The following is a 21869-nucleotide window of genomic DNA, read 5'->3' on the forward strand; positions in this document are numbered from 1 at the left end:
CTGCGGGAGCGAGGAGAGGGCGCGGGAGGCGGCAGAGAGCGGCCCCGCCGCCGGCCGCCCCGCCGCGCGGGCAGCAGCGCCGCGCCGACGGGCGGCCGCACCGCGCGCAGCCACCGGCACCGGCACCGGCACCGGCAGCGACACCGGCACCGGCACCGGCACCGGCACCGGGTCGCACCCCCTCCGCTGCGCTCCTCCAGGCCGCGCTGCCCCGGCACCGGCCGCCGAGACGCGGCCCTGCCGGTGGCCCCGGTGGCGGCCCTCCCCCCCCCCCCGCCGTCCCGTCGAGGAGAGGCTGGAGAGGGACCTGCGGAGGGATGGGAGGCCCGGAGGAGCCCCCCTCCGCCCCTCAAGGACAGCCCCTGCGGGGGATGGGGATGCGGTGGATCCCGGCTGCCCGGGGTAGCGGCTCGGGGGCACCGCACCGGGCGCCCCCACGGTTTGCAAGGAGCCTCCCAGCTCCCGGTCTCGGCCGTCGAAGGAAAAGCCGGCGGCAGCTTCACCGGGACCCCGCGCCGCTGCGGCTGGGCACGGCTGCGGTGTCCCCGGGCCGGGCCCCGCTCCCGGCCCAGGTGCTGCCACCTGTTTCTTTCCAAAGAAAAAAAAAAATCCGTCTTTCGCCGTTTCGGGCAGCTGAGAGGGTTACTTTTTGGGAAATCATCGAAAGGACAAGCCCAGGTGGAGGGAGACGGCCTGGGCACCTCTGGTCGGGGCCGGGAGGCCGGGAGAGTCCCTCCATGCACCCGACCTTAACGGGACACCCGTTCCCTCGGGCTCCCGGGACACCCAGAGGAGCCCGGTCGAGGCGGGCGGCCCTCCCGGCCGCACGGCTCCCGCTGACCGCACGCGAAACGCCGCCGTGGTTTCCCCACGGAAATTCGTTGTCTCGCTACGACCGCGCCTGAGCCTCCTGCCCCCCTCAACGGGGCCGCCGGCGGCCGGTGGCTCAGCCCGAGGGGGCGGCGGTGGTGCGGTTCCCGGTGCTAGAGCGAGTCCCGGGTGGCGGCGGCTCCTAACCGACCCGGAGCCGCTGTCCGCAGGGTCGGGGTGTGCGGGGACCGCAGGTAGCGGGAAGAGGTACCGGCAAGAGGATTTGCGGGACCGCCTTGACCCGTCGGGCGGTCCGCTCGGGGACAGCGTCCGTCCCAAGCCCCGGAGGAAGACGGGGCAAACGTGCCGGGGCCGGGGGCGACAGGGAGAGAGAGACTCGGGGCTGGCCGCCGCCGGGCACGAAAATGCCGAAAACAAAATTTCAGCCCGGGCCCCGCGCCGGTCGGCGGGGCCGTGCCGGGTGAGCACTTCGGCACCGTGGCTTCCCCTCCCCGCTCCTCCGGGACCCGGCCCGCCGGACACCGACGAGCTGGGGAGGTTTGAGGCTGAGCAGATGCCCGGGTCTCCTCCGCTCGGGCTCTCCCATTCATCGGCGGCTTCTGGCGGAGCCCGGCCCGACGGCGCGGCTCCAAGCCAACGGGGGCCCACGGCTGCTTTCTCCGTGAGGGGACTTGATCCCGTGCTGCCGTCGGCCCGGGCTCTGCCGGTAGGACCGGGGAGAGCCGCCAGGCTCCTGACGGAGATCCCTGGGGGTGACGGCAGCCGCAGGGCCCCGGCAGCAGGCTGAGCAGAAGACCTCGGAGAGCGAGGGCCACCGCTCCCGTGTGGGGCAGAGCGGGGCACCGGGCGGAGGGGCCGGACGGGACCCTAATTCCTGAGGAGCTTCCCAGACTCGGAGCACGTAGGAGGGCCGAGGGCTGCGAGGGATGGGGATGGAGGGGATATATATTTATCTGGGGCTGCTAACAAAGTATATAGTTATTTATATTTATCCGGAGCAGCGGAGCCGAGAGGGGTCTCGAGAGCCGCCGGGAGATCCATTGGGCTCCGCTCCGCCGCCGGGGGTGCGGGGAGAGGCCCCGGTGCTCGGTGCGGCAGCGGCCGTGGGGACGTAGCGCGGCGCTCCGGGCTCGGCACCGCCTCCGTCTCCGCCCGTGGCGGCGGGGCCGGGCCAAGCCGGGCCCGGCGGAGCCGAGCCGGGCCGAGCCGCTCTTCCCCGAGCGCCGGCCCCCGCGGGAGGGCGGTGGAAGCCGCTGCGGGCCGGTGAGCGACGGCCCCGCGGGAGGGCGCAGGTAGAAGGCGGCCAGAGAAGGGGAGCGGGGCCGGGGGCCGCTCCGGAGCCGGACCGGGGCCGGGACCGGGCCCCGGGGGGGCAGCTGGGGGCGGGCAGTCCCCGGAGCATCCCGCTGCAGGTGTCCTGCCAGCTCCTCGGTAAGGCGCTGCTGTCAGATTGCGGAGGGCCCTTTCGCTTCCAGTCGTTGTTAGCGGGGGTAGAGACCCCGAGTTCTGAACCGCGAGTCCCAAACCGAAAGCCAGCTCCAGCTGAAGGAAGGGTGCTTTTTCCTCGTTCTGCTCTGTGGGCCGGGGAGCAACGTGGCTGGCTCGGTTTGGCTGCGATTCCCTTACCTGTCTGCCTGCTGCTCCCAGGCCAGCGAGGGCAGACTGGTGTGGAGAACATCAGTGCTACCTAAAGCATCCAAAAAAAACCTGCCAGCGTGGTATGCAGCGTGGCCGCTTAGGAGGCTGATTCCGTAGTTGCCTGCAGGACCTGCCCTGTGCTGGAGTAAATAACATACGGGTTCATTGAGGAGAAAGAGATTAAATTGCTAAAACAACTGCATCTTCAATGTTTCTCAGCTGTCATGGGAAAAATAAACAGTCTGCCCCATAGTTATGATCAAAGCCGTAGTTATTAGTGACTACATGGCTAATAATTCTTGAAAAAGAGAGGAAAACAATTTACTGTTCGCACAGAAGCAATGGTTTCTAGCTGCAGTTTGCTGCAGCTTGCAGTAAGCTGTTTTTAGCCTTGCAGGACTGCCCTGCATGCCTGGGACTCACAGTGCTGCCCAGGCGCTGGGTCTGATCTTCCAAAGGCTGCTCTGAGGCAACAAGGCACCTCAGGTGCAGTGGGAAAGCCTGTCCTGGCAGGGCTCCGTGGTGGGGCTGCGGCAGTGAGCAAGGGGCGCTCTGGTGAGGCTGGCACTGCCACCCTGCTCCCCTGGGGCAGGCTGAGCACTGGTGCTCTGCCAGTTTCCCTCCTATTTTGCTCTGATGAGGAACGGTAACAACCAACCTCACATGAGACCTAACCATTAGGCCATCTTGCTAATGCCAGCAGGTGCCATTATGGTGTCTAAACCACCAGTTTATTGGTGCACAAAGGCGTATATTGTATATATAACTAAATATATAACTACTGATGAAATTCCTTTGGTGAAAACCTGGTGCCTAGGAAGCACGTGTCCAGTCTGTCTGTCTCTGACCATGGTGGAGTGATAATTAGTGGTGCTAGTGATGCTGTTTGAGGAGGGCTAGCAGCAGAGGTCATTTTCCTCTCAAAAATTGGTCAGCATTGTTACTTCCAGAGTGCATGCACTCAGTGGATACACCTGACCTCGGAATGCTGGACAATGCTTCCTCTTCGGTGGGAAGGCACTGGTGGCCTGGTCTGCCCAACATTGCTCGGTGTCACTGGTCACAACAGCTATGCAAACACTGCTTTTGAGTCTGAATTTGACTGGAATGCAGGCCCTTTTTTATTTAAATAAACAGAACAAAGCATAAGGGCATTTCTTCTTCCTGATAGATAATCTTTTTGGATGGGAGCTTTAATACAGTACCACCTCGCAGGCAGCAGGCCATGGCTGTGCCTTGGAGACCTGTGTCCATCTGCCCAGTGCTAAGAGGAGGTGACCAAGGCAGGTCAGTGCAGAGGGCTAGCCTGGGCTGACTGCTCGAGCAAGGCAAGACGAGGTGGCAAAGGTGGACAACAGACAAATTGCTGGAGCCAGGGGACTCTCTATGTACCTTGTCTAGGTAATGATAGCTTAAAGATTGGGTGGGGATCTTGTAGAGACCTTCTGGGTAACGTGCTGCTGTATCTTGGTGTTGCAGTCATACCAACATGTTCCATATGCTTATCAAACTCTACTTTGGGCTTCTTTTGGTTCTGCTGAACAGATGGTTCAGCAGAACAGAGCAGAACCTGTTCAGGTTCTGCTGAACAGGTTCTGGACATCCCAGACCTCTTTGCTCAAGAGCTCAGAAATCTTTTCATCTCCAGCTTGAACATATCAATAACTTCTTTGCAGCTATTGATTCTTGCTCAACTTTCATCTTTGAGCTTTCACAACTGTTTCTCATGTTTTCTCCCCTTCCACTTACCTCACCATAGCAATTATATACCCTTCAGCCTCTGTTTTGGTAGTCTAGGTAAGACAAATTTTTGGTAGTTTACCCTCATGAGATAAATTCTCCTTTCTTTGACTGTTGTAGTAGTCTTATTGCACCAATGTCAGTTCCTCTGAAGGACAGAGTTTTCAGAGTCATGGCTGTGACTTGAGGCTTAAGATCAATAGGACTTTTGTTTCAAAACCCAATTCAGAGAGCTCTTAAGAACATACCTGATCATTACAGTGAGCATCTCAAAGTTTGGAGTCCAGGCCTATTATTCAACTACAAAGCAACAGCTCTGCTGATTTCAAGACCTTATATGAACATTTATAATCACAGGAGGGAATCTAAGAGCCATTTAAACAAGAGATAAGATTAGTACCAAAAGTGGCTGAGATGCAACTATTAATGTGCAAGTCAAAGAAAAGACTGCACACACAGAGAATGTTGCCAAGAACCATGCATTTGAGCCATGGAGCCATTTTTCTCCCAGTCACTGAATTCTCCTTCAGTCTTTCCAGATCTATTCAGTTGAGCTCTGGTTGAGCTACCTACTGGAGTAGGAGGTGATTAAGTTTTGATGTGCCATTGAACAAACCTTTTCCCTCATGCCAGGACGTGTCAGGTCTGTGCATGGGTCTGGTCCTTGGTCACTGCTCCCACCAGGGAAAAGGGAGCTTTTAATGTATTCTGCTGTATCAAGTATTTCCTGCGCCATGTTGGGGCTTGGAGAGCAATCAACACAAAGTTGCTGTTATGATCTCAGAGTGGAGCAGCTAGAAGGCAATTACAGCAGTGTGGGGGTGTCTGATTTGTGCAAAGGCTGAGGCCAACCCCCAAGCTGGAGTGTGCAACAGAATGGCAAAAGCTTCCTTTGCTTTCCACATGGGTCCTCTTCAAAGAATGCCTATGGAAAGAGGAGTTCAGCATGGCTTGTACACTGTCTGCAAGAAGTTCATTGCCTCGTGAACAAGCCCCATCATGTGCAGTGAACAAGAAACTAGCACACCACATATGTAAGTCATTTATGAAGACAGGAATGATGAGCTGTGCACACAATAGAGTTGCTATTAGGTCTGTCGATTCTAATTAAAAAAATACTTCTCAATGAAAATTATTTATAAAAATAAATCACAATGACCCTAAATCAAATTATTTGTGAATGGTTTTTAGTCTCCCAGATCCGTTAAAACTCTTTATTCACTGGACGTCATCCAAACTACACACTGAATGAATAACATGTCTGCCAAATTTCATTTTTTTTACCCTCGCCCAGTTTGGCACAGGACAGCTAAAGTCATTTTTCTAAGTATCTTTCAGAACATCAAGCGATTGTAAAATAACAATGGAGAAGCTTGGCCACATTTAACTACAGCCCTCCAGTTGTAACCGCTTCTCTAAGAAAAGTTGCTCCAAGTCTTTTGATGCTCTGTTTTGGGTGAACACTGGAGTGATGTTCCCTTGTTGTTGTGCTGGGGGGCAGCCTACAGGGGAGCCTGACCTCCAGGTTTTCAGGAGATTGGTACCAGGCACCGATTTTGTATGGGGTTTGTGTGTTTATGACCACCTGCTACAGATGTCCTGAGGACTCACCAACCTCTCCTTGCCCACAGCTGCAGTGCCCACGGCAAGCTATAAAGATGCCTCTTTTGCTCACTCGTAAAAAAAAAAAATAAAAAAAATAGAAAAAAGGAAAGTGAATCAGCAGATCCATCCAAGTAAATTAAGCTTGGGATTGTTTTCATGATGCCTTGCTCCAATTATGCAGCATGCTTTCTCTTCTCCCTTGACTGGCCTGTAGGTTTTCCTGTAGTCTTTTTCTCAGCAAGCTGTCTTCCACCTAATTGAATCTTTCTCTTTCCAACCTTGGAGGACTCTGCCATGTTGCCACCTGCAGAGATGGAGCTGCTTTGCCAGTCCTTGGTTCCCTGTGAATTTAGGGAGAAGCAGGGTTCCCCAGCTCCTCAGACAATCCAGTAACAGGGACCGAAGTGCTGGCTGCTCTTCTTTTGAAAACCAGCAACAAATGGCCATCAAATTCTAATCTTGCTGGTTTTCGGTGACAAAAATTTATAAAACCAGGGCTTGCTGTGCCCTGCCTTCTCAGGTAAGAAGTAAGGCCCAGTGTTATATACTGTTGTTAGCAAAGGTTTTGCATCCCCTAAACCAAATTGCGCCCTTGTTCAACAGCAGCAAATGTACCCTACATGAACAGGGGCTACATACACTCTGCTTTATTATGGCATGTCTCTCAGGGTCCAGCTTGCTTGTTTGCCTCTAGTTGAAGTGGTGTGTTACCTGGTGGGGCCTCCAGCTTCCCTTCCCTCTTCCCAAGTGGCGTTTTCTGGGAAGGTGCTGAGTCCCCAGGGATGGCACAGCTGGCTCTGTGGGACAGCTGGCTCTGGCTCTTGGCACACCAGCTGTTCCTTTTATTATTGTGAGGTCAGGCTTGTGTTTTTTTTTGCTGATGATTCCTGTTCAACTGCCTTTCTGGTGTGTCCAGAGCTGTGGCCGACTGTGCCTGGGTGTTCCTGCAATGCTGTTCCTACCAGCATGAATCCCGGTCCTTGATCTGTACAGCATGCAGCAAGCCCACTGACACAATCTCTGCTCTTGCTTTTCCTTCTGGGTTTACAGATGTGCTGGGGTTTGTGCACTGTGAATTTATCCCCTCAGGCACATTTTTGGAGAGTGTGCTTTTAAAAGCATTGTCAGGCTTTGTCTGCAGCTCACCTGGGTTTCCCAGTCCAGAATATTGCCAGGCTGTTCTGTCAGGCCTATCTGACAGAAATGGAGCCCATTTCTATGCCAGAATACCTGATTTATCCTGCCTCCAAAAGGTGCTGGATTAGGTCACAATGGATTAGGTCACTGGCATGCTCAATAGCAGTCCAGACATTGTAGGTTCTCTCAGAAACACGGGGGCAGAGAAGGCAGTAGTCTTGTATTGTGTGCAGTGGAGTCTTTGCTCTGGAGACTTCAGGTCTGAGCATTCCTCAGTCCGGGCAAAAACCAGGGGAGCTTTCTGGTCTTCTCTAGCATCTGGTTTCTGAGGGTAAGAGTACAGCCCTTCCCCACTTCAGCTTCTCGCAGGTAATTCTTCCCCACTACTTTGAACTCACTTTGCTTAAAGAGCATGTGAAGGTGTCAGCAACTCCTAGATCATGGACTAGATATTTTACAGTCCTTTGAAATGTCTTCAGTGTATTCGCATGTCCAAGTGGTGTTCTGCAGTGTTCAGACAACCTGCTGATGGCTATGCAAACCCCTCATCTCAATGCAAATTTTTTTACCACTTTAATCTAGTTGGTACCCAGATGCCAGCCCAAAACTATGTTTTGGGATTTCTTTCCTTCTGGTTTGCTCTCTGCAGTGTTTTCTCTGCAGGAGTGCAGTGTGTTAACTTGAACTCCATTTGGAGGAAGTTTCCTGTAGTCGATACATGCTTTGCTGCTGGCACAAAACAACTGTGGATGTCTAGGTGACATGCTTGTTTTGTGAAAACAGCTCGTGGTTGAGCTTGTCTTTCAGCCTCCTGGCTGTGCAGCTGGAATTTGATGGATGGCTGCACTGTGGAGACTTCTTCCTGGCTGGATCATGATCTGGTGGTGGTAAAACCATTCCTTCAGATTCTTCATTGCTGTTCCTGATGGATACTTTGATATAACTAGCACTGGAGGACAGATGTTGCTCTGCCACAGCTCCTGTTCAGAGCTACTCTGATTCATTGTGGCCAAGGAGGTGTGAGGAAGGCACATTTGTGCCCAGTGGCTTCCTGTGGCCATCTCATCCATGAGGAACGTTGAAATGCAGTCGTATTTGCTCTGCTGCCTGCAGTGGCTCTTCTTATTAAAGCTCCAGGCACCAACACCACAGTGACAGTTTGTGACCACCTTGTCAAAAGCTGTGGGATGTTTCCCATTCAGGAATCACTCTTCAACATCAGTCCAGGTGTCTCCACGCACTGCTTCCCATCACCCCATGGAGAAACTGCCTCTTCCTGCTCCTAGCGAGCATGTTCCCAATCCAGTGCAGCACATGAGATGGTAAAGAGATGGAAGTTAGAGCCCTTAGGGGTCCAAAGCTGAAGCCATCACTATGAATGTCCCCCTCTTCTTCCTTCTTTATCCCAAATATTATTGCTTAGCATGATGCCATGTGGTATGGAATATCCTTTTGTTCAGTTGGGGTCAGCTCTCCTGGTTCTGTCCCCTCCCAGCTTCTTGTTTACCCCCAGCCTCCCTGCTGGCAGGGCAGCACGAGAAGCTCAAAAGTCCTTGTCTTTGTATAAGCACTGCTCTGCAACAACGAAAACATTGGTGTGTTATCAACACTATTTTCATCATAAATCATAAACACAGCATCATATGAGCTTCTACAAATAGAATTAACTCTATCCCTGCTAAAAGCAGGACAGGTTTCCTGCACTGTGTGCTAAGGCAGGGCTGCAGGGAACGTGCCTAATTGGACCATAATCTGGAACTGAATCAGATTTCAGCAGTTGCTCCCTACCAGGATGAGGATCTGGCATCCAGCACCAGCAAGCACCTGAAGCGTCAGATGTGCCTGTAGATTTTGTGGTGTGCTCAGTTGGGAGCTCTTATGATGCTGAGCTGTGAGCCCAATTCTTTGTGCCAGAGGACGGAGAGGGACAAGTTCCCTGTTACTTTGGAGCAGACATCAGAGCTGTGGGAATGCAGGGTAGGACACTGCATGAAACAAAAGGCATCACACCACAAAGACTTAAAGACCTGCCCACCCTCAAAAAAAAAAGCAAGGAAGCATCAAACATAATTCCATAGCATGTGCTTTCAGCCAGATACTGCAGATCAGCTAAGCAGGACTAAAAGACTCCTTCACAGAGTGGATGAAATCATTGCTCTTCTGTTTAGCATAAAATATTTGTGGATTATCAGAACATATTCACAAAGTAGCAGAGGCATGGATCTTGAGGTAGGATGCTCACCCAACTGTTCCTTCCAACTTTAAGAGGATGTGGCAAGTCCTCTGTTCCCAAGCAGGCTGGCTGCTACCAGTATGGCACATTGCTGCATCCCCATCTTCTGTGAGATGTTGTTTACGTAGCTCTGAAAGGAAACCTCCAATACTCACACCACAAAGAGCAAACGCCAACTGTGCAGATCAACATATACAGAACAGACAAGTGTGTAGATTCCTTACTGGATTGAGAGTAATTGATGCTGTTGAGCTCACGTGTCCCTATTTAAAAAGGAACCTCTTGTTGCATTCAGCTAATTACTACCTCTTGCACCCTGTACCCATCTGCTGATGCTACAGGCTGTGACTTTGAATCTTTGATCCTTGCAGAGGTAAACTGCAACCAGCACTGGCAAATGGGTGTGTTCAACGCTTGTTCTAGCAGTGTAGGTTAGTAGCTCCACTCATCGCAGAAGTTCAGGACCTGCCTTTTGTGTTGCAAGGATATATATGTATCTGTGTGTATGAATGCAGCCTTGCAAACACATAGCTGATATCCAAAGCAGTAATTTGAAAGGGTGCTAGATAAAACCAGGAATACAGTTGTACCTACCTGGAGGAGAGCAGAGGCAGTGGAGCTGTGCACGCGTCATTAATTTAAACACTGTAGTGGTTTAAAAAACAATGCGCAGCTCAACTACAGCACACTGCTCTCTCACTTGCCCTCCTCAGAAGGAGAAAAGATGATGAAAAAAAAAGCTCATAGGTTTAGCTAAGGACAGAGAGATCACTCACCAATTACTGTCATGGGCAAAACAGACTCAGCATAAGGGAGATTAATGTAATTATTGCCTGCTATTAACAGACAAGAGCAGTGAGAAATAAAAGCAAACTAAAACTACCTCCCCCCCATCCATCCTCTTCTACTTCCTCCCTCTGAGTGGCACAGTGAATGAGGAATGGGGGTTGTGATCAGTCCATAACACTTCACTATGTGCTACTCTCACGGTCACTCTCTTCCCCTGCCCTGGCATGGGGTCCCTCCCACAGGATACAGTTATTCTCAAATACCAGTTTGGGCTTCCCACAGGCAGAAGCTCTTCAAGAACTGCTCTGTACCACGGGGTCCATCTATCAGGAGCAAACTGCTCCAGCACAGGTCCCCCACAGGTGGCAGCTCCCTCCAGCCCCCTGCTCCTGTGGGGGCTCCTCTCCACGGGCTGCAGCTCCGGCCCGGGGCCTGCTCCTGTGGGGGCTCTCCATGGGCCGCAGCCTCCTCCAGGCCATATCCACCTGCTCCACCGGGGGCTCCTCCACCCATGGGGGGGGCTGCAGCATGGAGATCTGCTCCATGTGGGACCCATGGGCTGCAGGGGGACAGCCTGCTCCACCAGGGGCCTCGCCACAGGCCACAGGGGAACTGCTGCTCTGTGCCTGGAGAGCCTCTTGCCCTCTTTCACAGATCTTGGTGGATGCAAGCCTGTTTCTTATTCCAATCTCTCCCAGCTGCTGTTGCACAGCATTTTTTCCCTTTCTTAAATCAACTCTCCCAGAGGTACAACTGGACACGCTCATGACTCAGCACTGGCCAGTGCTGGGTCCTTTTTGCAGCCAGCTGGAGCCCCAGTATCTGGGCTCTTCCCACAGCACCCCAACCCCTGCAGACTCCCTACTACCAAAACCTTGTCATGCAAGCCCAATACAATCCCCCCCCCCCCCAAATTCCCAATTCCAAGGAAAGTGGAAAAAGACTTGTCCTGGAAGTTCTCATTGATGCCCACCCAGAGATGAACAGAAAGGACACAAAGGCATTTCTGCAGCTTCTGCAGCACCATGGAGCTGAGGGAAGCCCTGGTGTGCCAGAGGTGCCTGGTCTGGAGCCACACAGGGAGGAGCCCATTTCTGTCCCCAGAGCAATGCTGGGCCCAGTGCCACAAGGGAGCTAGCTCCTCATTGTGGCTGCAGGAGACAGAGACAAATCAGTGGGTAGAAGCTGAAGCAATTGTGTCTCTTGGCATTTTTCAGCCTTGATGCCCAATTGTTTCTGTTTCTTGAATTAAGCTTGAAGTCAAGAAGACTTTCCACAACTCCTGGAGCTGGGTCTGAGTTTTCACACTAGCCCTGGGCTCAGTCTTGATCTCTCTGAGATTGGTGGTTTGTCCCATGAGCTTGACCTTTCCCCAGAAGTCTGGACCCTCAAGTGGACATGGACCTCTGGGTGCCCTGCAAGCCTCCAGGCTGAGCACAGATTCAAGAAGGGCATCTGCTGCTCCACCCAGTGCACCCAATGGAGCTTACTCTGATGGTGTCTGGCAGCCACCAGGAAAGGAATTTGGTTGGATCTCCTGAGATGCAAGCACTTGGTTGACTGTAAACAAACCTATTTAAGTAGTTGCCCCTCTGCCTAGCAGGCAGTTTGGAGAACATGGGAACTTTGGCCCTAAGGAATTTATAGCTTGTAACTTCTGGACTACTTGTCAGGTAATCATGTATGTGAGAACAATGAAGGCATCTCATTATAGGCTGTTCACAGCAACTGTGGTAGCAAACAAAGCCTTTTCGGAGGATATTCAGAGATGATCCCTAAATATGGTTTGATGGAGTGGGGGAAAACAGAATAAGGGTTTGAAGCCATCCCTCATGTATTGCAACACTAATGACTGCTGACTTGTCCTTCAGTGGTTCTGCCCACACCTGGGAGGAGGTCCTCTGTCCCCAGACTCTGTCTTTGCTGTGGGCATAAATCTGGTCTTTGAACCATGCTCCAGTGCCTTTCCTGGGTAGAATTCACAGTTTTCAATGAGAAGGAGGACCTGAAGCACAGACCAACCTTGTTGATAGATGGAAATATGGGCCAGCATTCAGCTCTGCAGTCCTCCTACAAGGTATGAGGGGGATCACCACTGTTGGGCAGTAGATGTGATACCACCATTTAAAGGCCATCTATTTCTGGACCTGGAGGAAGAGACAAGTGAACCTGGATTTCCATTTCCAAGGGAAAACAGCTGATCTTTTTGGACTTCACCTAAGCTTTTGACACAATTTCCCATAGGATCATACTGGACAAAATGTCCAGCATACAACTTAACAAAAAACATCATACGATGGGTGAGCAATTGGCTGACGGGCAGGGCTCAAAGGGTTATGGTAGATGGGGCCACATCAGGCTGGCAGATGGTCACAAGTGGGGTCCCCAAGGCTCCATTTTAGGGCCAGTCCTCTTCAATGTTTTTCTAAACGATTTGGATGTAGGACTAGAAGGTGTTTTGAGCAAATTTGCTGGCGACACCAAACTTGAAGAAGTTGTGGACTCTGTTGAGGGTGGAAAGGCCTTGCAGAGGGACCTGGACAGATTGGAGAGCTGGGCAATCACCAACCACATGAAGTTTAACAAGAGCAAGTGCCAGGTCCTGCACCTGGGACGGGGCACCCCTGGCTGTACGTACAGACTGGGTGACGAGACACTGGAGAGCAGCCCTGCAGAGAGGGATCTGGGGGCTGTGGTTGACAGCAAGTTGAATATGAGCCAGCAGTGTGCCCTGGCAGCCAGGAAGGCCAACTGTATCCTGGGGTGCATCAAGCACAGCATTGCTAGTTGGTCGAGGGAGGTGATTGTCCCATTCTGCTCTGCGCTGGTGCGGCCTCACCTCGAGTACTGTGTGCAGTTCTGGGCACCACAGTACAAGAAGGACATTAAACTGTTGGAGAGTGTCCAGAGGAGGGTGACGAGGATGGTGAAGGGTCTAGAGGGGAAGACGTATGAGGAGAGGCTGAGGTCACTTGGCCTGTTCAGCCTGGAAAAGAGGAGGCTGAAGGGAGACCTCATTGCAGTCTACAGCTTCCTCACGAGGGAGAGTGGAGGGGTAGGTGCTGATCTGTTCTCTTAAGTCACCAGTGTTAGGATCTGAAGGAATGGTGTCAAGCTGAGGCAGGGGAGGTTTAGGCTGGACATCAGGAAGAGGTTCTTCACCAAGACAGTGGTCACACACTGGAACAGGCTCCCCAGGGAAGTAGTCACTGCACCAAGTTTGTCGCAGTTTAAGAAGTTGTTGGACTGTGCACTTAGTCACATGGTCTGAAATTTTGGGTAGACCTGTGTGGTGCCAGGAGATGGACTTGATGATCCTTATGGGTCCCTTCCAACTCGGGATATTCTATGATTCTATGATTCTATGGGGTGGAAAGAATACCTCCTTTCATTGTTATCAAGTGACTTACCATGGGGAGCACTAAGAAATATTGCATTGTAGGAGGAATGTGGCAGTCACTTCATTTTTTTAATTGTAATTCCTTTAATTTATTATTTTTTAAATATTTGTCTTAATCTCTTTCAGAACTGCCTTTGGGGTGTTGCCTGTTGCATTGTCATGGCCCTTGGAGCTGCCAGGATTTTACTGCTTTCTGTCTCACTGAGACCTGGTCAAAGTTTGAAAACCTGGGATGTCTGCTGTCCATAGCACAGTTGGAGGCTAACAGCTGGAAAATGTTGCCCCATAATGGGTCTCAGTGTCTTGGGATCTTGCTGAAGAGGTGTGACATTTAAAATCTCTCAGGCCATAAGCCACACCCTCACTGCAGAGGCAACATCCCTTGATATTTCTCCACAAGATGCAATGTGGAAAACCCTGTAAAGGTACCGGAACTCATGATGTTCTGTTTCCAACAGTACAAGAGAGGCTTCAGGGTCCATGCTGGCATAGTGTCTGCTGGGAAACAGCTTCACTTCTATGAAATAATTCCCATGCGTCTTGGAGGGGGATGGAGTAAGAGGGTGGCATGTGCTGGGATGACTCTTGGTGTAACACAAAGGGACGCTTTGGGGCCCCAGTTCCTAAAAGAATAGTAGCAGCACTCTGCCCTGGCAGCCCACTGAGCACTACTGTGGGTGTATTTTTATCAAGTGTGGGTTGTTTGCTGGCCATATGCTTTTAGATCCTCAAGTTCCTGCTTGGAGGAGAGAACCACAGCAGTTTCATAGCTCACTCAAATCCTGCCACTGGGGAGAGCAGGAATCACCTGGAGCTGATAAGAAACGCAGCCAGCACAGCAACAGGTCCTTCTCCCTCCCTAGGGACCATTATTAGGGTGGTTTCAACCTCTCACAGTGTGTCTATATATAGGGTCTGTTTTGTTTTTATGGCTTACAAATGAGGATTTTGGCTACTGGAATGTTTTAGGAAAAGGAAGGGGCTCCAGCACGTGCAAGGGAGATGTTGTTCTGCACTGGGGTGGGTGAGGTGAGGTGGTGTGGGATGATTTGGGGTGGTGTGGGGTGGTGTGGGGTGAGGTGAGGTAAGATGAGGTGAGGTGAGGTGAGATGAGGTGAGGTGAGGTGAGGGACAGGGGCAGGGTTATTTCTGGAGCTCAGTGAGAAAGGCCTGACAACAAATGTCTTAATTAGGTAGTTACTTTAGTAAGCTAAAATAAAAAGAGGGACAAATAATTGCTCAAGGGACCGTAAAAGAGGAGCTTCTTTTCAGCAGCCAGCATCTACTCTGCACCATGGGAAAACCTATCCGGGATCCTCCCGATGCTGCACGAATGGGGGGTGGGGGGGAGCGTGTGGAGGGCGCTAGGATTCGTGTGCGAGCTGCATTTCTCCATTTTCTGCTGTTTTATTACACCACCTGTTCAAACCACTTGCAGCCGGGCCTTTCCCCCCGAGCCCAGCGTGCCCTGGGCCCCGGGCTGGCCGTGACGCCGCGGCCGCTGCTGCCACCTGGCGGGGACAGGCGGGACGCGGCCCGGCCGCCGCCGCAGAGGCCTCGGCCCGGAGCTGGGCCCGGCCCCGGGGCTTGGGGCCCTGGGGTGCTCCGTGCAGGGCCGGCCGCTGCCCCCCGGTGTCCCAGCGCCCTCCAGGCCCCTGCAGGGCCGGCGGGGAGGCGGCCCAGAGGGGAAGCGATGGGAGCCCTGGGACGCCTTTGGCCAGCGACCACTTGCAGCACTGCTGTTGCCAGTGCTGGGTTGGGATGGCTGTGGTCTCGTTGGGTTGATGCTCGTTAACCCCAATGATGGAGACGCACCCCCTGCTGTGGCCTCTCCCAGGGGTACATCACCTTCTGTGAAGGAAAATTTTCTGTGTGTCCAGCCTAAACACCCCAAGCTGTAATGTAGGAACATTGCCTTCTGTGATATGCCCCGACCAAGGAGAGTTTCTCTCTGTTGTCCTCGTACATGCTCTTTGGGTAGTTTTATGCCACCATTAATTCAGCCTCTAGCCTCCCCTTGGCCAGACTAAATGTGATCACCTCCCTTCATCCCTGTATCCCTGACCCAACTAGTTTATATGTGTGCTGCCTTATTGCCACCATGTCATTAGGGGTCAGAGCAGGAGTTACAGGGGTCACCCACCCAGGTAAGCTGTGTTGACATCCATACCCCATCACTCCTCTGGAGAGCAGAGATTTTCACTGAAGCCTTTCTTTTGCAGAGCTGGCCTGGCAGCCTTCCCAGAGGATGAATTTTGAACGAGGAAATACAAAATGTTGTTCCTGACTTTGCAGGGTTAATCTCAGTGCAGACACGTGGTGCTGCCTGCATCCTCAGCTCCAGCCTGGAGGTGCACAGTGAAGGGCTGATGAGGGAGCTACAAACCAGGAAAGACCCATGATGATCACTCCACAGATACACTGTGGAAAGTCAAGTGCCTGTGGAGGATGGTTCCTGCATGCGTGTGTGTGTTCTCATGGATCACGCAAGTGAGATGCAGCAGATGAGCTGCCTTGCTCTATTTGTAACCTCCCACTGCTGTTGAACAGACTTTGCAGGGAGGAAAGAGAGATGAAAATTGAGCTGAAAATTGGAACTTGAATCTCAGATGCTTGGAGGTTTTTTTTTTTTTTTTTTTTTTTTTTAATTCACCACTCACATGAGAAGCAGGATATCATGTGCCTCCTGGGCCCCGCATTTTGCTGTCAAGCTCAGCATGGAGAAAGACTTCATGTTCCACCTTGGCGTAAAATCATTCACATTAACTCATTGGGAGAAGGAGAAATAAGGATACAATTAAACTGCGAAGGAGAGGATTACAGTCTGATGTGAAGCAAGAAAAGAAAGAAGGAGAAGAAAAAACAGCTTGGTCTTTATTTTTTTATTTGTATCTTTTGAACTGGCTGCAGAAGTGCTTGGTCAAGACGGTGGCCATGTCATGTGGCCAGTTTCTGGCTGGGCATCACAGCAGGGGGATTGGATTTGGGACCTTACTACCAAAATGTCTGATGCTGTCAGAGGGCTGCTCCTTCTGTGCAGAGTCACAGCCTGTGTCCTGGCCTGGCCTATGCAGAGTCCACCCCTTTCTTATCCCAGCCCTCCACTGTCCCTGGCCCTCCTTGCAAAGGGCTAGATGAGGACTGAGGCTCCACCACCCCTTTCATCCTCCTGGCTTTCTGCCAGAACTGCTAATTAAAAAGCCAGTTTCATCAAGTGATTTTTCTGATGTGAAAACTTTTCCATAAGGAACTGGTCCCGAATCCACCAACTCATTTCACATTTATTTTAAATCTAAGCTTTATATCATGTAATTTCCTCCAGGGCTTGATTATCTTCTCAGTAAAAGCACTGTTATTCTGGTTTGTGAGACCTATATTTAATCTCACTGTAAGGTCTCTGCACCTCTCAGTACAGGGCTTAGATGCTGCCACTTCAGCTTCTGGGCTTTGCTTTTCAATTTATTTGAATCCATTAAACAAGTCACTGCTTCTGCAATATCGAGGGTGTTCTCCAGCCATGGTGTGTCTGTAAACATTAACTTGTTACAGCAGAAATGGTCTGAAAGAGAAAGTCTCTTCCCTAAACAGTGGCAGACAACATTTAAACCTAAAAGGAAATCAAAGTCCAAGTCAGACAAGAAGCCTTCTGTGTCTCTATTGTTCTCATGGCGCCTCATGTCCTTCTCTCTATTTTCTATACATGTAATAAGGCATATACCCACTCAGCATATTTTTATAACAAAATACATCAAACAGGCAAAAGTGGGGAGGAGGAACATTTTCCTGACTCTGCAGGCAGCCCTCAGTGCTCAGTAAGAGTTCACCTCCATGACACATGTATTTTGCAGTGCAGAAAGCTGTTGCTTTAATGTAAATGCTTTCATGAGCCTTTCAGTGGTTGTGCACACACCCCAGTTTCAAACTTGCTGGCATCACCCCATTGCCATCATCCTCTTTTGTTGCCCCCCCCAGCCAGTACCCAATCTCTGCAATGTGTCACCCATGCCAAACACCGGGGTGGGCTGAAAGGAGAAGTGTTGGTGCTGAGTATGGAATTTAATAACACGAAACCTCCGCACTGCCTGGGTTGTTAGCTGCCACCTTGAACTCATTAGAAGCCTACCTTGTGCTTGGCTGATGCTGTAGTAGCAAAGAATTCCTGCTCTGTTGTGACATGCAGTTGCCATGAAGGATTTGGAGTGTTACTATGAGGTTAAAGTGCAATATGAAGGGAAGTTACTGCCCATGCTGGGCACTGTGGTCTGTCTGCAATGGCTTCTTGTGTGTCAGCATCACTTGGTGGCCCTTTGTGTGCATTCTTCTGTCTCTGGCAGGAGTTTAGTGTGAAAGATTTTTCACCACTGTTGGTCAGAAAATGGTTTCAGGTTGAGCAAAACCCACATACACTCACCTTTACTTGATGTTGTTATTTTTTTAATTAAAAGTTGGGGTGGACGTAGGAGAACTGGTGGGGCTACAGATGAAGAGTTTCTTGTCAGTACACAGTGCTGCTTCACAGGAAGGGTTCCCTGCTGTCACACAGCCCTCCAGGTTGCTCCATCTGTTTTCGCAGCAAAAATTTCCATGTTTGAAATGACACCTCCAAAAGCAGAATTTTCTAAATGACTCCTAACCCAGTGAGAGGCAGTGGTTCAACCTTCTCTTACCGATTAGGACTTCCAGACCAAGGGAGCCATGACACAGTTTGGTCTGCCAGAGGCTTTGGGAACCAAGGGGTACACAGACATACATGTATCTGATGCACTGGTAGCTGATAGAGAAATCCAATCCTGAGGAGAGTCTCTGAGATGGAATGGTCCCTTTCACAGAGCCGGATGGCTGATGGCCTGGAGATTGGGGGCTGCAGAAGCAGGGAGCCAAAAAAAGCACCCTAGTGCAGAGAGGTTTGATGTGGCAGTGGCTCTTCAGCAGCAGACTTCCCCCTGCCTCCTCCACACTGAGTGGTGTGAGACCCTCTGAAGCTGGAGCTGCTTATAAATGTCATGGATGCCTATGTACATGTCTAACAAACAGAACATCTGAAAGGCACTATGAGCCACACAGGCAAGCGGTCAGAAATATTGACGTGCAAAATTTGGGTACCAAGGCATGGACCAAAACATCTGATTGGGAAGGCTAGGAAGAAAAAGAAAGGCTAATCTGTTTATATTTTGCTTCCATTCATCATTCCTGCTTGTGTGGGTGGACAAGGAGAGAATGAGTTTCCTGGGGAGGGCAGCAAATAAAAGAGGCACTCATTTCCTCAAAAGATGACTGACTTTTTTCTTCCTTGCTCCTAGGTTAATACAATATAAAGGGGGCTAGAGAGAACCCTAGTAGATTTTCTCCCATGTGCAAGAAACCACTTAGCTCTTAACTTTTGTTGGGTCTTTGTCCCTTTGATTGCCAAGAGAGAAAAGGCTTTCCATGATGGGTTTTATCCCTCTAGTGAAAGTACTGTTTTGTCTCCAGACAGTGTATGTACCCAACTTGTTTTCTTTGGACTCTTGAGCATCTTGCAGAAAGACAGCAGGACAATGCTCACACAGCCAGGGGAGGGCTCTCTGCAGAGGAGAGAGCTGGATTAGGCCTCCAAACTGTTTTGCTCTCTGGGAGAGGCAGCACTGGTGCCTACAGCTGCATCACTCAGTTCTGCACTCCCCTACTGGCAGTGGCCAGGGAGGTGACATTAACAGGCAGGAGATGCAGGAACACAGTGAGACAGGGGTAAGCCAAGGAAACCCCCCAGAACACGACAGCTCTGCTGGTGGAGAACTGAAATGAATCTTGGCTTCTTTTGGGCAGACATGCTGCTCACTGGAGCCTTTGACAAGCCAGTGGAATAGGAGATTTTGGAGGCCTACCTCTATCCCAGTCCTCGTCTACCTGAGAGAAATTAAAAGATGGATATTCAAAGTTAACAGCTGTCTGTGCTGCTGGTGTTGGCAAGAGGGTTTTGGTTTCTATAACCATGGAACCCTGCTTGAAGATTGAGAACTGATGGGGAGAGTTGGGATCTACCTCACTAAGAGGGGCATGCATGTCTGTGCTAGCAGGATGGCCAAACTGGTAAGGGATTTCAAGGACAACAAGATGGTCTTCTTCAAATGTATCAATAGGAAAAAGAAGACTATGGAAAATGTGGGCCCGCTGCTGAATGGGGTGGGTGCCCTGGTGGTGAAGGATACAGAGAAGGCAGATTTTCTGACTGCTTTTTTTGTTTCAGCCTTCACTACTAATACCAGCCCTCAGGAATCTCAGACCCTAGAGACAAGAGAGGAAGTCTGGAGAAAGGAGAACTTTCCTTTGGTTGAAGAGGATCGTGTTAGAGATCATTTAGGCAAACTTGACACCCACAAATCCGTGCGCCCTGATAGGATACACCCATGGGTGCTGAGGGAGCTGGTGGATGTTATTGATAGCATCATCTTTGAAAGGTTGTGGAGAACAGGAGAGGTGTCTGGGGACTGGAAGAAAGCCAATGTCACTCTGGTTTTCAAAAAGGGCAAGAGGGAGAACCCAGGAAACTACAGGCCAGTCAGTCTCACTTCCACCCCTGGAAAAGTGATGGAATCACTCATCCTGGAGATCATCTCCAAGCACGTGGAGGAGAAGAAGGTGATCGGTAGTAATCAGCATGGATTCACCAAGCAGGAATCACACTTAACCAACCTGATAGCCTTCTATGATGGGATGACTGGCTGGGTAGATGAGGGGAGAGCAGTGGATATTGTCTACCTTGACTTTGACAAGGTTTCCACACTGTCTCCCATAACATCCTCATAGACAAGCTCTGGAAGTGCAGTCTGGATGAGCGGACAGTGAAGTGGATTGGTAATCAGCTGCATGGCAGAGCTCAGAGGGTTGTGCTCAGAGGTGCAGTCTAGTTGGAAGCCTGTAGATAGCGGTGTCCCCCAGGGGTCAGTACCGGGTCCAGTCTTGTTCAACTCACACCAGTGACCTGGATGACCGAATAGAGTGCACCCTCAGCAAGTTTGTGGATGCCACAAAACTGGGAGGAGTGGTTGATACCCCAGGGGGCTGTGCTGCCATTCAGAGGGACCTGCACAGGCTGGAGAGCTGGGCCGAGAGGAACCTGATGAAGTTCGACAAAGGCAAGTGCAGGGCCCTGCACCTAGGGAGGAATAACCCCAGGCACCAGTACTGGCTGGGGGCTGACCTGCTGGAGAGCAGCTCTGGAGAGAGGGACATGGGGGTCCTGGTGGACAGCAGACTGACCATGAGACAGCAGTGTGCCCTTGTGGCCAAGAAGGCCAACAGGATCCTGGGGTGCTTTAGGAAGAGGGTTGCCTGTAGGTTGAGGGAGGTGATCCTCTTCCTCTGTTTAGCCCTGGCGAGGCCACACTTGGACTTTGATAGGGTCTGCTGAAACGTGTTTTCAACTAATGTGGAAGATGCTGGGGATTTGCAAACTGTCTGTCTATGCTGTTGGTGGTCACTGCTACCTGGCAGAAGAGCCAAAGGTTCGCTGAGGCAGGGAGGGATTTTGTCCTTGAGATGCTGAGCTCTGTGGTGTCTGTAGCTGGACTCTTCATGCCAGGAGCTCCTTTTGCGGAGGGAGGCAGAGACCAGAGTAGTGATTTGCTTTACAGGCATCACTGGGAAACCACAGGGGCAAAATATTAAAAAGTGAACGAAAACCTGCCCCCTTCAGCAGGTGTTTGAGGGGTAGAGGCCTTAGAGGATGCTGCTGACCCTTGGGGTCCTCCATACAGGGTGGAACCGGGGCTGAGCTCAGATGCTCCCTCTCTCTTCTAGGGTGGCAAATGTGATTTTTTATTATATCTTTTTTTTTTTTTTTTTTTTTTTTTCAGCAGGAAGGTAGGGGACAGATGGCCTTTGCTGCAATTAAAGCAGATGGGGAATGAAACAGTTGTTTTCTGAAACAGTGGGTCTTCACAAGGAATGCCAGCTTGTGCCTGAATGCAGAATGAACTGACTTTACTGGCTGACAAGGGGAAAATATGAAAGATGAATAAATAAAAACCCAGTCAGAAAGGAGTTTGAGTGGGTTAGAGACACAAACATTCAAGAGCAGTTGCATTGAGGTGGTTTGGTGCAGAAAGATCTGACTCTTGGTTGATAATAAACACAGAACCTCTTTACTAAAAGGGGCAGTGGATTTTGCAGAAGAGAGAGGAAACTGGGAAGTATTTTAAATTTGCCACCATTTTGACCATCCTTAAACGAGGTGAAAATCTGAAAAAAAATGTCGGCCTTGAGACTAAGCAGGGATGGTGTCAGCTAACAAACATGGTGATAAAACTGAAAAAAAAATGTTTCTGAGTCAAAATGAGTAGCAGAAGAGGCCAAAACGAAGTGATAGCTGCTGAGGCAAATGGGAGTCCCTACCCTGAGGAACAGACACGGGAGAAACAGAACATGCATTGAACAGCAAAGGGTGAGATTTAAAAAGTACTATCTGGTAAACATGCTTTGGACCCCAAATATTTTTGTCATCTCCTCTCTCTTCCC

At 51.0% G+C, this 21869-nt stretch overlaps 1 long non-coding RNA gene across 1 annotated transcript; it reads left to right on the top strand.

Moving 5' to 3' along the window:
- The first annotated feature begins 1736 nt into the window (after nt 1-1736).
- LOC311444604 lies at nt 1737-20110 on the top strand. The gene is made up of 3 exons (XR_014697979.1): nt 1737-2262; nt 3641-3756; nt 15669-20110. It is a non-coding gene; the product is annotated as an uncharacterized lncRNA (long non-coding RNA).
- The last annotated feature ends 1759 nt before the right edge of the window (nt 20111-21869 follow it).

This window comes from Aythya ferina (assembly GCF_964211825.1).
Source record: "Aythya ferina genome assembly, chromosome: 14".
In the NCBI taxonomy this organism is placed as follows: Eukaryota; Metazoa; Chordata; class Aves; order Anseriformes; family Anatidae; genus Aythya; species Aythya ferina.